The sequence below is a fragment of the Salvelinus fontinalis genome, chromosome 9 (genome assembly GCF_029448725.1).
Source record: "Salvelinus fontinalis isolate EN_2023a chromosome 9, ASM2944872v1, whole genome shotgun sequence".
In the NCBI taxonomy this organism is placed as follows: Eukaryota; Metazoa; Chordata; class Actinopteri; order Salmoniformes; family Salmonidae; genus Salvelinus; species Salvelinus fontinalis.
Window position 1 is genome coordinate 375,121 of NC_074673.1, and position 22,828 is coordinate 397,948.

Genomic DNA, 22,828 nt, shown 5'->3' on the forward strand with positions numbered 1-22,828 from the left:
CGCACGCGCACACACACACACACACACACACACACACACACACACACACACACACACACACACACACACACACACACACACACACACACACACACACACACACACACACACACACCTACACAAGGTTGTTATCCAAGCCATTGCTCTACCCCCCAACTGTTATTTTATAGATCTGCATTCTGGTTTGACCTCTCCTCCTAACAATAGACAGCGGTCACTTTACATTCCGTTTTGTCTTTCTTTTGACCAACGTGTTTTTGAAATGTCTTTGAAGATGATATTTGTGGCTCTGTAGAGAAGTGTTCTGAACTCCTTAGAACATGACGGGTCATTAAAGACGCCAGACGGGTCATTAAAGACGCCAGACGGGTCATTAAAGACGCCAGGCGGGTCATTAAAGACGCCAGGCGGGTCATTATAGACGCCAGACGGGTCATTAAAGACGCCAGACGGGTCATTAAAGACGCCAGACGGGTCATTAAAGACGCCAGACGGGTCATTAAAGACGCCCCTCCGGTCATTAAAGACGCCAGACGGGTCATTAAAGGCGCCAGGCGGGTCATTAAAGACGCCAGACGGGTCATTAAAGACGCCAGACGGGTCATTAAAGACGCCAGACGGGTCATTAAAGACGCCAGACGGGTCATTAAAGACGCCAGACGGGTCATTAAAGACGCCAGACGGGTCATTAAAGAAGCCAGGCGGGTCATTAAAGACGCCAGACGGGTCATTAAAGACGCCAGGCGGGTCATTAAAGACGCCAGGCGGGTCATTAAAGACGCCAGACGGGTCATTAAAGACGCCAGACGGGTCATTAAAGACGCCAGACGGGTCATTAAAGACGCCAGACGGGTCATTAAAGACGCCAGACGGGTCATTAAAGACGCCAGACGGGTCATTAAAGACGCCAGACGGGTCATTAAAGACGCCAGACGGGTCATTAAAGACGCCAGACGGGTCATTAAAGACACCAGACGGGTCATTAAAGACGCCCCTCCAGATCCAGTTACTCTGGAACTTTTCACCTTTCCCATTGAAAAACAATATCCCAAGTAAATACAGTCATGTACACACACTTAAGCAGAATTATGTTTTTGTTTGATGAGCTTTACAGTTTTTTTTTAAAGACTCATCTGCGAAAGTCTGAGTTCTAAAAAATATTTCTGCAAAAATCAAGGTCAGGACATTACTGGACATTACAGGACATTACTGGACATTACTGGACATTACAGGACATTACATGACATTACAGGACATTGACTGGACATTACAGGACATTAACTGGACATTACAGGACATTACTGGACATTACTGGACATTACAGGACATTAATGGACATTACTGGACATTACTGGACATTACTGGACATTACTGGAATTTACAGGACATTACTGGACATTACAGGATATTACTGGACATTACTGGACATTACTGGAATTTACAGGACATTACTGGACATTACAGGACATTACTGGACATTACTGGACATTACTGGACATTACAGGACATTACTGGACATTACTGGAATTTACAGGACATTACTGGACATTACAGGACATTACTGGACATTACAGGACATTACTGGACATTACAGGACATTACTGGACATTACTGGACATTACTGGACATTACAGGACATTACTGGACATTACTGGACATTACAGGACATTACTGGACATTACTGGACATTACAGGACATTACTGGACATTACAGGACATTACAGGACATTACAGGACATTGACTGGACATTGACTGGACATTACAGGACATTACTGGACATTACTGGACATTACTGGACATTACAGGACATTACTGGACATTACTGGACATTACAGGACATTACAGGACATTACAGGACATTACAGGACATTACTGGACATTACAGGACATTACTGGACATTACAGGACATTACTGGACATTACTGGACATTACTGGACATTGACAGGACATTACTGGACATTGACAGGACATTACTGGACATTACTGGACATTTACAGGACATTACAGGACATTACTGGACATTACTGGACATTACTGGACATTACTGGACATTACTGGACATTGACAGGACATTGACAGGACATTACAGGACATTACTGGACATTACTGGACATTGACAGGACATTACTGGACATTGACAGGACATTGACAGGACATTACAGGACATTACTGGACATTACTGGACATTACTGGACATTACAGGACATTACTGGACATTACTGGACATTACTGGACATTACAGGACATTACTGGACATTACTGGACATTACAGGACATTACTGGACATTACTGGACATTACTGGACATTACAGGACAGTACTGGACATTACTGGACATTACTGGACATTACAGGACATTACTGGACATTACAGGACATTACAGGACATTACTGGACATTACTGGACATTACAGGACATTACAGGACATTACAGGACATTACTGGACATTACTGGACATTACAGGACATTACAGGACATTACAGGACATTACTGGACATTACTGGACATTACTGGACATTACTGGACATTACAGGACATTACTGGACATTACTGGACATTACAGGGCATTACTGGACATTACAGGACATTACAGGACATTACTGGACATTACTGGACATTACTGGACATTACAGGACATTACTGGACATACTGGACATTACAGGACATTACAGGACATTACAGGATATTACAGGACATTACAGGACATTACTGGACATTACTGGAGAGCCCATGACGTCATCAGAATGAAATAGTGCAAAGGGACTAGGCATGCGTCACAAATGGCACCCTATTCCGTATATAGTGCACTACTTTAGACCAGAGTCCTATAGAACCCTATTCCCTATATAGTGCACTACTGTTGATCAGGGCTGTATATATGTGATAGAGTGTCATTTGGGATGCAGAAAGTACTGTAAGAAGTAATCAGACATTCTCCAATGACCCCTTTCCTTTAAAAGGTCAGCTACCCCTTAGAACCAACTTCTCTGGTTTTAAACGGCCTATTGAAGTGGCATTGATACCCAGCTAGCAATGAGGAATCGGTCCAGAAGCGGCCCTCTTCCCGGGAGGCCGGAATCGGCCCGGAATCAGGTGTTGGACTCGACCCGGAATCAAAATTAACGACTGCCCAGAATCGGCAGTACATCGGGCCGTATCCGTCTACCGGAATTCCGCCGACTTTGCCAGCATCCCCCCCAGAATCGTCCCGATCCAAATTTTTATAAATGTTTTCAAAATTAACCGATTTAGTAATTTTAAATATTACTTTTATACATTATATACATACATTCCGGAGGCTCCATCCACAAAGTTTTGAATGCCTATCAATTGCTTTGCACAAAGTATCAAAATACTAAAATACTACACAGTACTCTTAAAGAATTTCATTTAAATGTTAATTGTATTTTTTCTGATCACAGAAACAATGTAGAAAATATGGGGAAAATAAATAATTAAATGTTAATTATATAAAGCAGCCCTTGTAATCATCTGCCAGAGAGTAGCCCCAATCGGACCCAAGCCTCAAGTAATACATTTGTGCCAGATAACTCACACCTGACTCTCGGCCGAGTGCCCAGACTCTCAGCCGGAATCGGCCTAGATCCACTAAGCTAGCTGGGTATGAGGCAGAAACATTGATTATAGTGTCAAAATTGACTACAAAGTGTAAATAGGTTAATTTTGGTCATAAAGTCAGTCTCGTCCAAAACTACGTTATATAAGTGAGTTTGTCACGACATACAGGAGGGGTGGGTATGGATTAGGATGATGTGACAAATAAAATTTGATTGGATTAGGATCATGCCCACTTGCCCCGAGACTTGATAAGTTGATTGAGAGTCCCATAGGGCAGCGCACAATTTTCCCAGAGTCCTCTGGGTTTGGCCGTCATTGTAAATAACAATTTGTTCTTAACTGACTTGCCTAGTTAAATAAAAAATGTAATTAAATTGTGGCCTGGCTGCTCAATGTGACTGCTAGCCAAATAGCAAAACAACATTTTCTTTTGGGGGGGGGGGGGGGGGGGTTGATAAACAGAATTTAGCTTGTGCTTTATTTACGATAGTTTAGCTTTCAGATGATGAAGTTGTAGACAGGTTATAGTTCTCAGAAATCAGTCCTGAGCACAGCCAGACTTTCCCGACTCCAGACTTTCCCGACTCCAGACTTTCCCGACTCCATAGACTGACTGCACTGACTAGTTTTTCCAGGCACATTTTTTTTTTAAATTGAGAAATACTGCACCAAACACCTTTAGCTAGATGTAAAATTACCCAACGAAGATCTCAGAAAAAAACGTCTAAATGAATGACAGATTTCTTGATTTATCTTAGATGAATTCTGACTATTTTAATGAAGTGACTATTTTATATACACACACACAACATACATAATGTACATATATGTTATTCAAACAAAAGAACCAATTTAAAATGTTATTATATGAAATACAATGTGCTTGTGAAATAAGTCTTGATGTATGTTTTGTTTGTTGTTTTACTGAGGGGGGGGGGCTGGGGGCCTTACTGAGGGGGGGCCTGGGGGCCTTACTGAGGGGGGGGGGGGGGGGGGGGGTGCAGGGCGCTCTATCATATAGGCAGCTACCTTGTGTGTTTGTTCTACTGATGCTATTGATGATGATCCCTGCTTGATGACTAAGAATCTGATGCTATTGATGATCATCACGATGTCCTGTCTTGCTGATGGGTGTAATTTGTGTGGTGTTAGAGCACAACACTAATAGAGGATAGCTGACTGTGGCTTATGAAGTCCTATGGCTTATGAAGTCCTATGGCTTATGAAGTCCTATGGAGTCCTATGCCTTATGAAGTCCTATGGCTTATGAAGTCCTATGAAGTCCTATGGCTTATGAAGTCATATGGCTTATGAAGTACTATGGCTTATGAATTCCTATGAAGTCCTATGAAGTCCTATGGCTTATGAAGTCCTATGGCTTATGAAGTCCTATGAAGTCCTATGGCTTATGAAGTCATATGGCTTATGAAGTACTATGGCTTATGAATTCCTATGAAGTCATATGGCTTATGAAGTCCTATGGCTTATGAAGTCCTATGGCTTATGAAGTCCTGTGGCTTATGAAGTCCTGTGGCTTATGACGTCCTATGGCTTATGAAGTCCTACGGCTTATGAAGTCATGTGGCTTATGAAGTCCTATGGCTTATGAAGTCCTATGGCTTATGACGTCCTATGACTTATAAGGGGCTATGTGAAGTTGCCTCATGACAGAGGGAAATGAAATGCCCAACACCAAATTTGTAAAACAACAAAAACTGTAAAAAAATTATTATACTTATAAATGTCTTGTCTTTAAAAAAAAAAAAACATGATGACTACGCCAACTCTAATCCAGTCTGTGTTTTAACTGGTATCTAAAAGCACAACGCCATTGTTCTATTGGGGCTGGGTCCAACAGTGACCTAACAAATCTCTTATTGCCACCGATGCCTAATGTATGCAAAACCTCAAGCTGGCATTCAGTTTCTCAAGTTGGGGGATTCAACCCGTGGCTCTTAGTTAAAGGGAACACAGGACAGAATCCCCAAATCTACAGGGAGAATCGTAAAAAAGTATAGCAGACTGCCAACATATTAAACCAATATACTGTAGCAGACTGCCAACATATTTTCCAATATACTGTAGCAGACTGACAACATATTCAACCAATATAATGTAGCAGACTGCCAACATATTCTCCAATATACTGTAGCAGACTGCCAACATATTCTCCAATATACTGTAGCAGACTGCCAACATATTCTCCAATATACTGTAGCAGACTGCCAACATATTCTCCAATATACTGTAGCACACTGCCAACATATTCTCTAATATACTGTAGCAGACTGCCAACATATTTCCCAATATACTGTAGCAGACTGCCAACATATTCTCCAATATACTGTAGCAGACTGCCAACATATTCAACCAATATACTGTAGCAGACTGCCAACATATTCTCCAATATACTGTAGCAGACTGCCAACATATTCAACCAATATACTGTAGCAGACTGCCAACATATTCTCCAATATACTGTAGCAGACTGCCAACATATTCAACCAATATACTGTAGCAGACTGCCAACATATTCTCCAATATACTGTAGCAGACTGCCAACATATTCTCCAATATACTGTAGCAGACTGCCACATATTCTCCAATATACTGTAGCAGACTGCCAACATATTCTCCAATATACTGTAGCAGACTGCCAACATATTCAACCAATATACTGTAGCAGACTGCCAAAATATATCCCAATATACTGTAGCAGACTGCCAACATATTCTCCAATATACGGTAGCAGACTGCCAACATATTCAACCAATATACTGTAGCAGACTGCCAACATATTTCCCAATATACTGTAGCAAACTGCAAACATATTATCCAATATACTGTAGCAGACTGCCAACATATTCTCCAATATACTGTAGCAGAATGCCAACATATATCCCAATATACTGTAACAGACTGCCAACATATTCTCCAATATACTGTAGCAGACTGCCAACATATTCTCCAATATACTGTAACAGACTGCCAACATATTTCCCAATATACTGTAGCAGACTGCCAACATATTCAACCAATATACTGTAGCAGACTGCCAACATATTCTCCAATATACTGTAGCAGACTGCCAACATATTTCCCAATATACTGTAGCAGACTGCCAACATATTTCCCAATATACTGTAGTAGACTGCCACATATTCTCCAATATACTGTAGCAGACTGTCAACATATATCCCAATATACTCTAGCAGACTGCCAACATATATCCCAATATACTGTAGTAGACTGCCAACATATTCTCCAATATACTGTAGCAGACTGCCAACGTATATCCCAATATACTGTAGCAGACTGCCAACATATTCTCCAATATACTGTAGCAGACTGCCAGCATATTCAACCAATATACTGTAGCAGACTGCCAACATATTCAACCAATATACTGTAGCAGACTGCCAACATATTCTCCAATATACTGTAGCAGACTGCCAACATATTTCCCAATATACTGTAGCAGACTGCCAGCATATTTCCCAATATACTGTAGTAGACTGCCAACATATTCTCCAATATACTGTAGCAGACTGCCAACGTATATCCCAATATACTGTAGCAGACTGCCAACATATTCTCCAATATACTGTAGCAGACTGCCAACATATTCTCCAATATACTGTAGCAGACTGCCAACATATTTCCCAATATACTGTAGCAGACTGCCAGCATATTCTCCAATATACTGTAGTAGACTGCCAACATATTCTCCAATATACTGTAGCAGACTGCCAACATATATCCCAATATACTGTAGCAGACTGCCAACATATTCTCCAATATACTGTAGCAGACTGCCAACATATTCAACCAATATACTGTAGCAGACTGCCAACATATTTCCCAATATACGGTAGCAGACTGCCAACATATTCAACCAATATACTGTAGCAGACTGCCAACATATTTCCCAATATACTGTAGCAGACTGCCAACATATTCAACCAATATACTGTAGCAGACTGCCAACATATTCTCCAATTTACTGTAGAAGACTGCCAACCTATTTCCCAATGTACTGTAGCAGACTGCCAACATATTTCCCAATATACTGTAGCAAACTGCAAACATATTATCCAATATACTGTAGCAGACTGCCAACATATTCTCCAATATACTGTAACAGACTGCCAACATATTTCCCAATATACGGTAGCAGACTGCCAACATATTCAACCAATATACTGTAGCAGACTGCCAACATATTTCCCAATATACTGTAGCAAACTGCAAACATATTATCCAATATACTGTTGCAGACTGCCAACATATTTCCCAATATACTGTAGCAAACTGCAAACATATCATCCAATATACTGTAGTAGACTGCCACATATTCTCCAATATACTGTAGCAGACTGCCAACATATATCCCAATATACTCTAGCAGACTGCCAACATATTCTCCAATATACTGTAGCAGACTGCCAACATATTCTCCAATATACTGTAGCAGACTGCCAACATATTTCCCAATATACTGTAGCAGACTGCCAACATATTCTCCAATATACTGTAGTAGACTGCCAACATATTCTCCAATATACTGTAGCAGACTGCCAACATATATCCCAATATACTGTAGCAGACTGCCAACATATTCAACCAATATACGGTAGCAGACTGCCAACATATTCTCCAATATACTGCAGCAGACTGCCAACATATTCTCCAATATACTGTAGCAGACTGCCAACATATTCCCCAATATACTGTAGCAGACTGCCAACATATTCTCCAATATACTGTAGCAGACTGCCAACATATTCTCCAATATACTGTAGCAGACTGCCAACATATATCCCAATATACTGTAACAGACTGCCAACATATTCTACAATATACTGTAGCAGACTGCCAACATATTCACCAATATACTGTAGCAGACTGCCAACATATTCAACCAATATACTGTAACAGACTGCCAACATATTCTCCAATATACTGTAGCAGACTGCCAACATATTCTCCAATATACAGTAGCAGACTGCCAGCATATTCTCCAATATACTGTAGCAGACTGCCAACATATTCTCCAATATACTGTAGCAGACTGCCAACATATTCTCCAATATACTGTAGCAGACTGCCAACATATTTCCCAATATGCTGTAGCAGACTGCCAACATATTCTCCAATATACTGTAGTAGACTGCCAACATATTCTCCAATATACTGTAGCAGACTGCGAACATATATCCCAATATACTGTAGCAGACTGCCAACATATTCAACCAATATACTGTAGCAGACTGCCAACATATTCTCCAATATACTGCAGCAGACTGCCAACATATTCTCCAATATACTGTAGCAGACTGCCAACATATTCCCCAATATACTGTAGCAGACTGCCAACATATTCTCCAATATACTGTAGCAGACTGCCAACATATATCCCAATATACTGTAACAGACTGCCAACATATTCTCCAATATACTGTAGCAGACTGCCAACATATTCAACCAATATACTGTAGCAGACTGCCAACATATTATCCAATATACTGTTGCAGACTGCCAACATATTTCCCAATATACTGTAGCAAACTGCAAACATATTATCCAATATACTGTAGTAGACTGCCACATATTCTCCAATAAACTGTAGCAGACTGCCAACATATATCCCAATATACTCTAGCAGACTGCCAACATATTCTCCAATATACTGTAGCAGACTGCCAACATATTCTCCAATATACTGTAGCAGACTGCCAACATATTTCCCAATATACTGTAGCAGACTGCCAACATATTCTCCAATATACTGTAGTAGACTGCCAACATATTCTCCAATATACTGTAGCAGACTGCCAACATATATCCCAATATACTGTAGCAGACTGCCAACATATTCAACCAATATACTGTAGCAGACTGCCAACATATTCAACCAATATACTGTAACAGACTGCCAACATATTCTCCAATATACTGTAGCAGACTGCCAACATATTCTCCAATATACTGTAGCAGACTGCCAGCATATTCTCCAATATACTGTAGCAGACTGCCAACATATTCTCCAATATACTGTAGCAGACTGCCAACATATTCTCCAATATACTGTAGTAGACTGCCAACATATTCTCCAATATACTGTAGCAGACTGCCAACATATTCTCCAATATACTGTAGCAGACTGCCAACATATTCACCAATATACTGTAGCAGACTGCCAACATATTCAACCAATATACTGTAACAGACTGCCAACATATTCTCCAATATACTGTAGCAGACTGCCAACATATTCTCCAATATACTGTAGCAGACTGCCAGCATATTCTCCAATATACTGTAGCAGACTGCCAACATATTCTCCAATATACTGTAGCAGACTGCCAACATATTCTCCAATATACTGTAGCAGACTGCCAACATATTTCCCAATATGCTGTAGCAGACTGCCAACATATTCTCCAATATACTGTAGTAGACTGCCAACATATTCTCCAATATACTGTAGCAGACTGCGAACATATATCCCAATATACTGTAGCAGACTGCCAACATATTCAACCAATATACTGTAGCAGACTGCCAACATATTCTCCAATATACTGCAGCAGACTGCCAACATATTCTCCAATATACTGTAGCAGACTGCCAACATATTCCCCAATATACTGTAGCAGACTGCCAACATATTCTCCAATATACTGTAGCAGACTGCCAACATATATCCCAATATACTGTAACAGACTGCCAACATATTCTCCAATATACTGTAGCAGACTGCCAACATATTCAACCAATATACTGTAGCAGACTGCCAACATATTCAACCAATATACTGTAGCAGACTGCCAACATATTCTCCAATATACTGTAACAGACTGCCAACATATTCTCCAATATACTGTAGCAGACTGCCAACATATTCTCCAATATACTGTAGCAGACTGCCAACATATTCCCCAATATATTGTAACAGACTGCCAACATATTCTCCAATATACTGTAGCAGACTGCCAACATATTCCCCAATATACTGTAGCAGACTGCCAACATATTCAACCAATATATTGTAGCAGACTGCCAACATATTCTCCAACATACTGTAGCAGACTGCCAACATATTCTCCAATATACTGTAGCAGACTGCCAACATATTCTCCAATATACTGTAGCAGACTGCCACCATATTCAACCAATATACTGTAGCAGACTGCCAACATATTCTCCAATATACTGTAGCAGACTGCCAACATATTCTCTAATATACTGTAGCAGACTGCCAACATATTCCCCAATATACTGTAGCAGACTGCCAACATATTTCCCATTATACTGTAGCAGACTGCCAACATATTCTCCAATATACTGTAGCAGACTGCCAACATATTCAACCAATATACTGTAGCAGACTGCCAACATATTCTCCAATATAATGTAACAGACTGCCAACATATTTAACCAATATACTGTAGCAGACTGCCAACATATTCTCCAATATACTGTAGCAGACTGCCAACATATTTCCCAATATACTGTAGCAGACTGCCAACATATTCTCCAATATACTGTAGCAGACTGCCAACATATTCTCCAATATACTGTAGCAGACTGCCAACATATTCTCCAATATACTGTAGCAGACTGCCAACATATTTCCCAATATACTGTAGCTACCAACAATGTGTTCCCCACTCAGGTGGCCTAGTTGAATGTCAACATGTCTGACATGGGTCCATCATAGAGACAGACAAGGCTGACATGGGTCCATCGTAGAGACAGACAAGGCTGACATGGGTCCATCGTAGAGACAGACAAGGCTGACATGGGTCCATCGTAGAGACAGACAAGGCTGACATGGGTCCATCGTAGAGACAGACAAGGCTGACATGGGTCCATCGTAGAGACAGACAAGGCTGACATTGGTCCATCGTAGAGACAGACAAGGCTGACATTGGTCCATCGTAGAGACAGACAAGGCTGACATGGGTCCATCGTAGAGACAGACAAGGCTGACATGGGTCCGTCGTAGAGACAGACAAGGCTGACATGGGTCCGTCGTAGAGACAGACAAGGCTGACATTGGTCCGTCGTAGAGACAGACAAGGCTGACATGGGTCCGTCGTAGAGACAGACAAGGCTGACATGGGTCCATCATCCAACTGCTGCACTGGTATTGTCTTGTACTGTACTCAAAACACTCTGCAGTGTACTCAAAACACTCTGTTTTCCAACTGGAGGATATGACAAGCCTTGGAGCTTCCTAAACAGCATGTCTGGCATGAGTGGCCATGATGCCTCTGCAGTGTCGTCCTCCTGCGTTTCCTCCCCCATGTCCAATCCTGTCTCCTGCAGCACTCTCCCTCCCACATCCCATCCATTCTCTTAACTCAGCATGGTTCTCCAGGACACTTTGGGCTTGTCCACACTCAACCCCTAACGGTAGCCCCTAATCGCTAGACACGTGAAGATCTGAGAGGATTGGATAGGTGTAGGTTATATGGTGATAGCTCCACCTAGCCTATCAGAGGGTCAAAGGTGGAGTTGTCACCGTAATGCTTATGCCTCTCCAAACCTCTCAGAAAACCAAGTGGCTAAGGGTTGTTTCTGGACAAATCCTATCACTTGTGACTTGCTCTCTCCTCTCTATTGCTCTCTCCTCCTTATTAGGAGGCCTTTCTTCCTGCTGTCCTTTCTTCCTGCTGTCCGTTCATCCTGCTGTCCTTTCTTCCTGCTGTCTTTTCATCCTGCTGTCCTTTCATCCTGCTGTCCTTTCATCCTGCTGTCCTTTCTTCCTGCTGTCTTCTTCCTGCTGTCCTTTCATCCTGATGTCCTTTCATCCTGCTGCCCTTTCATCCTGCTGTCCTTTCATCCTGCTGTCCTTTCATCCTGCTGTACTTTCTTCCCGCTGTCTTCTTCCTGCTGTCCTTTCATCCTGCTGTCCTTTCTTCCTGCTGTCTTCTTCCTGCTGTCCTTTCATCCTGCTGTCTTTTCTTCCTGCTGTCTTTTCTTCCTGCTGTCTTTTCATCCTGCTGTCTTTTCATCCTGCTGTCCTTTCATCCTGCTGTCCTTTCATCCTGCTGTCCTTTCTTCATGCTGTCTTCTTCCTGCTGTCCTTTCATCCTGCTGTCCTTTCATCCTACTGTCCTTTCTTCCTGCTGTCCTTTCATCCTGCTGTCCTTTATTCCTGCTGTCCTTTCATCCTGCTGTCCTTTCATCCTGCTGTACTTTCTTCCTGCTGTCTTCTTCCTGCTGTCCTTTCATCCTGCTGTCCTTTCTTCCTGCTGTCTTCTTCCTGCTGTCCTTTCATCCTGCTGTCCTTTCATCCTGCTGTCTTTTCTTCCTGCTGTCTTTTCTTCCTGCTGTCTTCTTCCTGCTGTCCTTTCATCCTGCTGTCTTTTCTTCCTGCTGTCTTTTCTTCCTGCTGTCTTTTCTTCCTACTGTCTTCTTCCTGCTGTCCTTTCATCCTGCTGTCCTTTCATCCTGCTGTCCTATCTTCCTGCTGTCCTTTCTTCCTGCTGTCTTTTCTTCCTGCTGTCCTTTCATCCTTTCATCCTGCTGTCCTTTCATCCTGCTGTCCTTTCTTCCTGCTGTCCTTTCTTCCTGCTGTCCTTTCTTCCTGCTGTCTTTTCTTCCTGCTGTCTTTTCTTCCTGCTGTCTTTTCTTCCTGTTGTCTTTTCTTTCTGCTGTCCTTTCATCCTTTCATCCTGCTGTCCTTTCTTCCTGCTGTCCTTTCATCCTTTCATCCTGCTGTCCTTTCATCCTGCTGTCTTTTCTTCCTGCTGTCCTTTCATCCTGCTGTCCTTTCATCCTGATGTCCTTTCATCCTGCTGTCCTTTCATCCTGCTGTCCTTTCATCCTGCTGTCCTTTCTTCCTGCTGTATTTCTTCCTGCTGTCCTTTCATCCTGCTGTCCTTTCATCCTGCTGTCTTTTCTTCCTGCTGTCTTTTCTTCCTGCTGTCTTCTTCCTGCTGTCCTTTCATCCTGCTGTCTTTTCTTCCTGCTGTCTTTTCTTCCTGCTGTCTTTTCTTCCTACTGTCTTCTTCCTGCTGTCCTTTCATCCTGCTGTCCTTTCATCCTGCTGTCCTATCTTCCTGCTGTCCTTTCTTCCTGCTGTCTTTTCTTCCTGCTGTCCTTTCATCCTTTCATCCTGCTGTCCTTTCATCCTGCTGTCCTTTCTTCCTGCTGTCCTTTCTTCCTGCTGTCCTTTCTTCCTGCTGTCTTTTCTTCCTGCTGTCTTTTCTTCCTGCTGTCTTTTCTTCCTGTTGTCTTTTCTTTCTGCTGTCCTTTCATCCTTTCATCCTGCTGTCCTTTCTTCCTGCTGTCCTTTCATCCTTTCATCCTGCTGTCCTTTCATCCTGCTGTCTTTTCTTCCTGCTGTCCTTTCATCCTGCTGTCCTTTCATCCTGCTGTCCTTTCATCCTGCTGTCCTTTCATCCTGCTGTCCTTTCATCCTGCTGTCCTTTCATCCTGTTGTCCTTTCTTCCTGCTGTATTTCTTCCTGCTGTCCTTTCATCCTGCTGTCCTTTCTTCCTGCTGTCTTTTCTTCCTGCTGTCTTTTCTTCCTGCTGTCCTTTCATCCTTTCTTCCTGCTTTAATTTCTACCTGCTTTCCATTTCATCCTGCTGTCCTTTCTTCCTGCTGTCCTTTCATCCTGCTGTCTTTTCTTCCTGCTATCCTTTCAACCTGCTGTCTTTTCTTCCTGCTGTCCTTTCATCCTGCTGTCTTTTCTTCCTGCTGTCCTTTCTTCCTGCTGTCCTTTCATCCTTTCTTCCTGCTTTAATTTCTACCTGCTTTCCATTTCATCCTGCTGTCCTTTCATCCTGCTGTCCTTTCATCCTGCTGTCCTTTCATCCTGCTGTCTTCTTTCTGCTGTCTTCTTCCTGCTGTCCTTTCTTCCTGCTGTCCTTTCTTCCTGCTGTCTTTTCATCCTGCTGTCTTTTCTTCCTGCTGTCTTTTCTTCCTACTGTCCTTTCATCCTACTGTCCTTTCTTCTTATCTTGGGTGTGTCATCAGCTCCCGTTTATATTCAGTACTGCCACACGGGCCTCTTTGCATTGATTACCCATTTTAGCGGTAGAGATAGCTCCAGTAAAGCATGGATGATATACTAGTCTGAAACAGGATATTATCCCCTATTGTCTATATGTTCTCCCTTTCTATCATTGCCTGTTGCTTTTGATTTCTCATGCTTTGATTTTGTGTTCTATATTAATAACTTTCCCTATGCTTTTTTAAAACAAAAAACTTGTGAAAGAAAGACAATTTCATAAGATGTATTTAACCCCTGATGATGCTGAAGCTATGGTTTTACTTATTGGGAGTGCTCAGCTCCCAGCTGTTGGCTGTGGCTCAATGGCACCATATTCCCTACATAGTGCATCACTTTTGATCAGAGCTCTAAAGACCCTAGTCCAATGTCGTGCACTTTATAGGTAATAGAGTGCCATTTTTGGGACGCAGACCAGTTGTTGAGTATTTCCTGTGAAGTATTTATTTGTTGCAAAGTGGAGAAGTTCTAAATTATGAGACTTGACAAAGACTTTGTAAACTCTGAGTGGCAGTTCAGATCCCCCCCCCCGAAAAAAAATCTGAAATGAATAGAGATCTAGAATGCTGACGATTCTAGAACGAGGAAATGGTGACGATTCTTTTTTTGATACTAGTGATGATGTTTTGTTGTCAACAGAAACTAAACTGTGGTTTCATTTGCATGTGCTGCATGAGATATTATGTTCAACGCGAGAAGCTAACTATCACATGTAAGAAAAACATTTTCTTTCAAAAGCTTCTTCTAACTTTTTTAAAATGATATGCACACTTGAAATCGGCTTATTCTATAGCAAGAGACTCTTAGCAGAAATGTTTTATGTAGCTGACACTTTTTACCCTTACCCAAATTCAGGTATTGTATACTTACTGTATGGTTTTAGGCAGGGGTTGGAACCAAAATTATCGTCCAATTGTTTCGTTCTGAACTAGCTAACAAGCTTGTGTGTGAACCGCGGCGCCGTAATTGAAATATTCAAAAAGATGTCTTAAGGCCTTTTGCCGACTGTATGTCGGATTCAGTCTTTTGCGATCATCACGTCACATTGTGCGACGTTACCAAATTAAAATCTTGATATCAACCTGGCCAGATGGTACGATTTTCTTCCGTTCTGTCGTCACATTCGGCGATCGACTTGAGAGGCTACGTCGGCCGACGTAGGCTACGTCAACTGCAGCGGTGTGTCTGATCTGCCCTTATGACAGCACCAGCAATGCAAGCCTATCTCTATCCTTAGGAGAGAGTGAAGTGAAGTGAGTTTGGAAAAACTGAAAACAGTTTTCACATACAAACTTTATATGTCCGAACTCAGAATCAAATAGGCTTCCCTGAAATAACGTGGACGGTGTGGTAGATTTTTTTTTTTGGGGGGGGGGGGTGATTTGTGATTTTGTGCATTTATCAAAACCCTATCATGTAACCTGATTTCAGATGTCATTGTAAACAAGACTATTAGGGAAATCGTTCTTCTGGCAAAGCATGTAAACGTTTTAATTCTGTGCATACTCAGTGCCGGCCGTGTTCCTATTGGTCAGTCACCGGGATCGGCTCGTAAACACCAGCATGATAAAGGCTAAAACCAATCTTACACTGCCAGAACTTTGTCGGAGCCTACGACCGCAAGTAGTGGTACTGAACCAGCTGACCTAGACCCCGTCACACTGAACCAGCCAAGACGTAGTGGTACTGAACCAGCAGACCTAGACCCTGTCACACTGAACGAGGAGCCAAGACGTAGTGGTACTGAACCAGCAGACCTAGACCCTGTTACACTGAACCAGCCAAGACGTAGTGGTACTGAATCAGCAGACCTAGACCCTGTCACACTGAACCAGCAGACCTAGACCCTGTTACACTGAACCAGCCAAGACGTAGTGGTACTGAATCAGCAGACCTAGACCCTGTTACACTGAACCAGCCAAGACGTAGTGGTACTGAACCAGCAGACCTAGACCCTGTCACACTGAACCAGCCATGACGTAATGGTACTGAACCAGCAGACCTAGACCCCGTTACACTGAACCAGCCAAGACGTAGTGGTACTGAACCAGCAGACCTAGACCCTGTCTCACTGAACCAGCCAAGACGTAGTGGTACTGAATCAGCAGACCTAGACCCTGTCACACTGAACCAGCCAAGACGTAGTGGTACTGAACCAGCAGACCTAGACCCTGTCTCACTGAACCAGCCAAGACGTAGTGGTACTGAACCAGCAGACCTAGACCCTGTCTCACTGAACCAGCCAAGACGTAGTGGTACTGAACCAGCAGACCTAGACCCTGTCACACTGAACGAACCAAGACGTAGTGGTACTGAATCAGCAGACCTAGACCCTGTCTCACTGAACGAACCAAGACGTAGGGGTACTGAATCAGCAGACCTAGACCCCGTCACACTGAACCAGCCAAGACGTAGTGGTACTGAATCAGCAGACCTAGACCCCGTCACACTGAACCAGCCAAGACGTAGTGGTACTGAATCAGCAGACCTAGACCCTGTTACACTGAACCAGCCAAGACGTAGTGGTACTGAATCAGCAGACCTAGACCCCGTCTCACTGAACGAGGAGCCAAGACGTAGTGGTACTGAATCAGCAGACCTAGACCCTGTTACACTGAACCAGCCACGACGTAGTGGTACTGAATCAGCAGACCTAGACCCTGTCTCACTGAACCAGCAGACCTAGACCCTGTCACACTGAACCAGCAGACCTAGACCCTGTCTCACTGAACCAGCCAAGACGTAGTGGTACTGAATCAGCAGACCTAGACCCTGTCACACTGAACCAGCCAAGACGTAGTGGTACTGAATCAGCAGACCTAGACCCTGTCTCACTGAACCAGCCAAGACGTAGTGGTACTGAATCAGCAGACCTAGACCCTGTCACACTGAACCAGCCAAGACGTAGTGGTACTGAACCAGCAGACCTAGTCCCTGTCTCACTGAACCAGCCAAGACGTAGTGGTACTGAATCAGCAGACCTAGACCCTGTCTCACTGAACCAGCCAAGACGTAGTGGTACTGAACCAGCAGACCTAGACCCTGTCTCACTGAACCAGCCAAGACGTAGTGGTACTGAATCAGCAGACCTAGACGCTGTCTCACTGAACCAGCCAAGACGTAGTGTTACTGAATCAGCAGACCTAGACCCTGTCTCACTGAACCAGCCAAGAGGTAGTGGTACTGAATCAGCAGACCTAGACCCTGTTACACTGAACCAGCCAAGATGTAGTGGTACTGAATCAGCAGACCTAGACCCTGTTACACTGAACCAGCCAAGACGTAGTGGTACTGAATCAGCAGACCTAGACCCTGTCACACTGAACCAGCCAAGACGTAGTGGTACTGAATCAGCAGACCTAGACCCTGTCTCACTGAACGAACCAAGACGTAGTGGTACTGAATCAGCAGACCTAAACCCTGTCTCACTGAACGAGGAGCCAAGACGTAGTGGTACTGAATCGGCAGACCTAGACCCTGTTACACTGAACCAGCCAAGACGTAGTGGTACTGAACCAGCAGACCTAGACCCTGTCTCACTGAACCAGCCAAGACGTAGTGGTACTGAATCAGCAGACCTAGACCCTGTCACACTGAACCAGCCAAGACGTAGTGGTACTGAATCAGCAGACCTAGACCCTGTCTCACTGAACCAGCCTAGACGTAGTGGTACTGAATCAGCAGACCTAGACCCTGTCACACTGAACGAGGAGCCAAGATGTAGTGGTACTGAACCAGCAGACCTAGACCCTGTTACACTGAACCAGCCAAGACGTAGTGGTACTGAACCAGCAGACCTAGACCCTGTCTCACTGAACCAGCCAAGACGTAGTGGTACTGAACCAGCAGACCTAGACCCTGTCTCACTGAACCAGCCAAGACGTAGTGGTACTGAACCAGCAGACCTAGACCCTGTCTCACTGAACCAGCCAAGACGTAGTGGTACTGAACCAGCAGACCTAGACCCTGTTACACTGAACCAGCCAAGACGTAGTGGTACTGAATCAGCAGACCTAGACCCCGTCTCACTGAACGAGGAGCCAAGACGTAGTGGTACTGAATCAGCAGACCCTGTCACACTGAACCAGCCAAGACGTAGTGGTACTGAATCAGCAGACCTAGACCCTGTCACACTGAACCAGCCAAGACGTAGTGGTACTGAATCAGCAGACCTAGACCCTGTCACACTGAACCAGCCAAGACGTAGTGGTACTGAACCAGCAGACCTAGACCCTGTCTCACTGAACCAGCCAAGACGTCCGACAATCGTTTACGACCTAGGAATTTGACGTAAACATTTTGTCTGAGATGGCAAAATCATGGCATAAGACGGCTAAAATTGTACAGTCTGTGGGGGGGCTTTACCTTTTTGTTGTTAATAAATCCAATGTGAAACGTGGATTACTGTATCCTTAACTAGCATTGGAAAAGTGAATCCATTCTTCTCTAATAAAAAATCTCTTTCCCTAATTTCTGAATTAGGCCTGTAACATCAGTAAACTACAGTAACCTATGCTTCGGAGAGGGAGGGGCTACAGTAACCTATGCTTCGGAGGGGGAGGGGCTACATTAAACCTATGCTTCTGAGGGGGAGGGGCTACAGTAACCTATGCTTTGGAAGGGGAGGGGCAAGTAGCCTATGCTTCGGAAGGGGAGGGGCAAGTAGTCTATGCTTCGGAGGGGGAGGGGCAAGTTGCCTATGCTTCGGAGGGGGAGGGGCAAGTAGCCTAGACACACAAAGATCTTCAACTGGCAGGAAGACGCTGGAATAAGTGACAGAATGAGAGCTTTGCATAGACGCTTTATTGTTACGTTTTTTTATGGGACTGTAAAAAAATGCCTGGAATGTTAAAAAGAAATGTTATTAAACAGTTCCCAAGCTTTTAAAATAACAGTTCTGTTCGGGAACAGTATAGATCGCTTTCGTTCCCCGAACCGGTTTCCAACCCCTGGTTTTAGGAAATAATTGTATACTGGGACCTCCTTTCAAAAGAGTAACGCTTCACTAAGTACACGAAACGTACTACTGAGATAATATGAGCTGTTTCCATTTTGTTTAACAACATATAAGGATACACACCGATACAGATTTGATATAACAATATATTGTTTATATTTGTATCTTTAGTAATGTGTTTTATTTTTACAGCTCCAATACTTAGGTATAAGTCAAGAAGATACTTTAATAACCTGCCTAGGAATGGGGTTCCACTCGCCAACAGCCAATGAAATTGCAGGGCGCCAAATACAATTCAACAGAAATCTCATAAATCAAATTTCTCAAACATACAGGTATTAGGCACCATTTTAAAGATAAAATTCTCGTTAATCCAGCCACAGTGTCTGATTTCAAAAATGCTTTACAGCGAAAGCTCCACAAACGATTATGTTAGGTCACCACCAAGTCACAGAAAAACCCAACCATTTTTCTCGCCGAAGAGAGGAGTCACAAAAAGCACAAATAGAGATAAAATGAATCACTAACCTTTGATGATCTTCATCAGATGACACTCATAGGACTTCATGTTACACAATACATGTATGTTTTGTTCGGTAAAGTTCATATTTATATCCCAAAATCTAATTTTACATTGGCGTGTTACGTTCAGTAGTTTCAAAACATGCAGTGAAACATGCAGAGCCACATGAATTTACAGAAATATTCATTATAAATGTTGATGAAAATACATGTGTTATACATGGAAATATACACAAACTTCTCCTTAATGCAACCGCTGTGTCAGATTTCAAAAAAACTTTACGGAAAAAGCATAATCTGGACGGCGCTCAGAGTCCAAAACAGCCAAAATAAATATCCGCCATGTTGGGTAGTCAACATTAGTCTGAAATAGCATTATAAATATTCACTTACCTTCATCCCATCCCAGGAATCCCAGCTCGACAATAAATGTTTGATTTGTTCCATAAAGTCCATCAATTATGTCCAAACAGCTTCTTTTGTTAGGGCGTTTGATAAACAAATCCAAATGTGCGATCAGGTCCAGTCGGACGAAAAGTTCAAAAAGTTATATTACAGGTCGAAGAAACTTGTCAAACTAAGTATAGAATCAATCTTTAGGATGTTTTTATCATAAATGTTCAATAATGTTCCAACCGGAGAATTCCAAAGCAATGGAACGAGAGCTACCTCTCATGTGAAATGCGCAACTGAGAACGAGGCTGCTGGCAGACCCCTTAGTCAAACAGCTCTCATCTGGCACCCCTTCACATCAGAAGCATGAACCAATGTTCTAAAGACGGTTGACATCTAGTGGAAGCCTTAGGAAGTGCAACATAACCCATATCCCACTGTGTATTCGATAGGGGCTGAGTTCAAAAACTACAAAACTCAGATTTCCCACTTCCTGTTTGGATTTTGTCTCAGGTTTTTGCCTGCCATATGAGTTCTGTTATACTCACAGGCATCATTCAAACAGTTTTAGAAACTTCAGAGTGTTTTCTATCCAATAATAATATGCATATATTATCATATGGGACTGAGTAGAAGGCAGTTTACTCTGGGCACGCTTTTCATCCAAACGTGAAAATGCTGCCTCCTATCCATAATACGTTTTAAGAAGCCTTTAGTTGACTTATTTACCAGTAACATTAATCCTTATAAAATATATATAGCAACTCCAATAAAATCTATCCTGTTTTATTTGGGCAAAGTTTTCTGTTTCCTTTTTGTCTGATCATGTCTCTGCTGCTGTGGTGGTGGTTCTTGATTTTAACTGTGAAACCCTTGTGAAGATTACATGTCAAAAAGAAATACATGTGAACTATATGCTCGTATGTAAATGCGATTAAAGAAGTAAAGAAAAATTCTAAGGTTTCAGTACAGAACAGTATGTGGTTTGGGGGATTATTGGGGAAAAGTAAAAATGCATGTATTTTACATTATGCACAAATTAAAGTATTAAAAAACAAGATGTAAATTAAAAAGTTATTGCATGAAATAAATTTTGTATACAACAGTATTTTAGACTCTGTTTTTATTTAACAGGCAAAACATGCATTCATGTTTTATACTTTATCTCTAGAATACAGTGTAGTTCTTTGGCCCAGTTGTATTGCCAACAGCTTTTTAAATATTTTGCACAGTACTTCTTTGCGGGGTCAAAGCGTGCTTCCATGAGTTGGGACTATGGAAGCATGACATAAAGCATGACAACTACTGACTGAACCTCTGTACATGCAACTTGTACAACAAAAGCATGATCTGGGCATGAATATTAACATTCTTTTAAGAATACAAACGTTGTCTTTGCCTTGGCTATAAGCATGGGAAATACATGGTAAAACAGCCACCTTTACCATGATGAGAAACTAACAGAGCACATTTTCTTTAACGTCATTCCGTCATTCCGTTTAACGTCATCCCCCAGCACTGTTCTGTAGAGGTAGCCTAGCCTAGCCTAGCCACCTGCCCCACTGTACTGTTCTGTAGAGGTAGCCTAGCCTAGCCACCTGCCCCACAGCACTGTTCTGTAGAGGTAGCCTAGCCTAGCCACCTGCCCCACAGCACTGTTCTGTAGAGGTAGCCTAGCCTAGCCACCTGCTCCCCTGCAATGTTCTAGTAGAGGTAGCCTAGCCTAGCCTAGCCACCTGCCCCACTGCACTGTTCTAGTGAGGTAGCCTAGCCTAGCCACCTGCCCCCTGTACTGTTCTGTAGAGGTAGCCTAGCCTAGCCTAGCCACCTGCCCCACTGTACTGTTCTGTAGAGGTAGCCTAGCCTAGCCTAGCCACCTGCCCCACTGTACTGTTCTGTAGAGGTAGCCTAGCCTAGCCACCTGCTCCCCTGCACTGTTCTAGTAGAGGTAGCCTAGCCTAGCCACCTGCCCCCCTGCACTGTTCTAGTAGAGGTAGCCTAGCCTAGCCTAGCCACCTGCCCCCCTGCACTGTTCTAGTCGAGGTAGCCTGCCCCACTGCACTGTTCTGTAGAGGTAGCCTAGCCTAGCCACCTGCTCCACTGCACTGTTCCATAGAAGTAGCCTAGCCTAGCCTAGCCTAGCCACCTGCCCCACTGTACTGTTGTGTAGAGTTAGCCTAGCCTAGCCTAGCCACCTGCCCCACTGAACTGTTCTAGTAGAGGTAGCCTAGCCTAGCCACCTGCCCCCCTGTACTGTTCTGGTAGAGGTAGCCTAGCCTAGCAACCTGCCCCCCTGCACTGTTCTAGTAGAGGTAGCCTAGCCTAGCCACCTGCCCCCCAGCACTGT

The 22,828-nt window shown here is 43.2% G+C and overlaps 1 protein-coding gene across 2 annotated transcripts in view; it reads left to right on the forward strand.

Moving 5' to 3' along the window:
• LOC129861857 (potassium voltage-gated channel subfamily C member 1-like) overlaps window positions 1-22,828 on the forward strand; it is a 75,784-nt gene that overhangs the window by 27,645 nt on the left and 25,311 nt on the right. The gene's annotated exons all lie outside the window — the stretch shown is intronic.